At 38.4% G+C, this 2148-nt stretch overlaps 1 long non-coding RNA gene across 1 annotated transcript; it reads left to right on the top strand.

Annotated features, from left to right (window-relative positions):
* The first annotated feature begins 1105 nt into the window (after positions 1 to 1105).
* On the top strand, positions 1106 to 2142 carry LOC139906131 (uncharacterized). The gene is made up of 3 exons (XR_011781430.1): positions 1106 to 1781; positions 1835 to 1974; positions 2037 to 2142. It is a non-coding gene; the product is annotated as an uncharacterized lncRNA (long non-coding RNA).
* The last annotated feature ends 6 nt before the right edge of the window (positions 2143 to 2148 follow it).

Below are 2148 nucleotides of genomic sequence, written 5' to 3' on the forward strand. Positions count from 1 at the left end.
GTAAAGGCAGTGTTCAAGAGGACTCCCAACAGGTCCATTGCCGACATAGCTAGAAAGATGGGAACGTCGAGATCAACTGTTTCAAGGGCATTGAAAAGGGCTGGAGGAAAGTCCCTGAGGCGTACTGAACGCCCTCTGCTAACTGAACGTCTGCGAGAAGTCAGAATTGAGCGTGCCAAGAAAATCTTGAATGATATCAAGAGCTCATATGGACGCATCATCATTTTTTCAGATGAGAAAACTTTTACGGTCGATCCTGTTTTCAACAGGCAAAATTACCGTGTTGTGAGCTTTGGAGATGTGCAAGATGTTGGGGCAACAACAAAGCACCCTGCTTCGGTGATGATGTTGGGTCTCGTGGCCTCTAGCTGGAAGGCCATGAAGCCGGTATATTTCCCCACTGACTACAGATTAACAGCGGAGGATTATGTGAAGATTCTGGCGTCCGAGGTACTTCCGTGGATCAAATCCATAGTTGGAAACTCTCCTTGGGTTTTTCAACAAGATGAAGCACCCGCCCATGCTTCCAAGAAAGTTCAGGAGTGGCTCAAGGACAACATGAACTTTTGGCCCAAGGACTACTGTCCCCCCCAGAGCCCAGATCTGAAACCACTAGACTTCTCTATCTAGGCGCACGTGGAGACCAAGGCCTGCAAAAAACGACACAAGAGCGTAAATGCCTTAAAGGCTGCTGTCAACCAGGCCTGGGCCTCCATGGACGCCAATTACATCCAGCAAGTCTGTGATAGCTTCAGACGTCGCCTGACCAGTGTCATTGAGTCAAATGGTGGCTACATTGATTAAATTTGATCACAAACTATTTTATTATTCTAAAAATGTATCAATATATTGTTTCTCAAGTCATTCGAAATGTCATTATTGTCCGCAATATGTTCTGAACAAAAATCGGTAAATAATTCTGCACGGCCCGGTAATCTGTGGTACAAAAAATATCTTGCGACGAAAAGAGTTTCTTTGTAGCCGACTATTTTGGGACATAAATAGATCACTTGACTGTCGTTTTGTTTACAAAATTAAACGAATGAGGGAAAATTAATTAAGTAAAGAGTGTTTGAACCACCTATCTATATAATAAGTAAGGGGGATAATTTTGGTAAGAATAGAAAAGCGTGCGAGGAGAAAAGAAGAAATACTTATGGCATCATTGATTAAATAATATACATCTTCTTCTATCAATCATGAATGTTATCATTCCCGCCTTTATTATTCAATATTAATATAATATGAGATGGTGATAGTCGATAGAGAACTGAATAAAATCCCCAAAATGACGTCGCCTTCTGTCTGGATTTATGAAAATGGAGGCCCAGGAATTTGGAAAATACTTACCGGATGAGAAACAGATGGTTTGTCGGATTTGTCGATATAAATGTGCCTTTAGTCCCCTGTCTAGAATTACACGCCACTCATTATCCTCATATCATAACAAAAGTATGGATATTCATCTATAAAATCAATTTGACGATGAATACATCAAGTCAGACTTTAACTTTGATCTCACAACTATACTTATTGCATGTAATATAACCTTATCCATTGCTAATCATCTACGTTCAAAAAATTTATGGAGAAATACAAGGGTAAACATATCCCTTCCCGAGGAACCATCATTAAATTAATGGAGGATGTTGGTACTGATGTCATATATAGAAATACATATAAAAATGTTTTGAGTCATCCACACCAAATGATGATCATGTTATCAGTAAAAAGTATTTACGAATATCGAAATGGAACTCTGAATTTTGTACTATCTCACAGTAAGTATTCAATTTTTTTTTAAATCTAACCATAAAATATGATTTTATTTTAGCTAAACATATCAAGAATTATGATACACAACTCAGTAAAGGGCAAAAACAACTGCTTAAATGGTCACAACAACGGGGGTAGTAGCTTTGGATGGTTCGCAACTAGTTTGTCTGAGACTACTTACTTCGCTTTAAGACTTGGGTATGATAATTAGGTTTTCCAATATTACATAGTCAATAAATATTACTTTTTTATCACTAAAGGCTTAGCTATGGTTGATGGGCTCCAAGAAATGGTGTTCAGAAAACTCATAAAAGGCAAAAACAACTGTTTAAATGGTCACAACAACGAGGGTAGTTACATTGGGTGTTGCAT

Source organism: Lepeophtheirus salmonis, chromosome 8, assembly GCF_016086655.4.
Source record: "Lepeophtheirus salmonis chromosome 8, UVic_Lsal_1.4, whole genome shotgun sequence".
Taxonomy (NCBI): domain Eukaryota; kingdom Metazoa; phylum Arthropoda; class Copepoda; order Siphonostomatoida; family Caligidae; genus Lepeophtheirus; species Lepeophtheirus salmonis.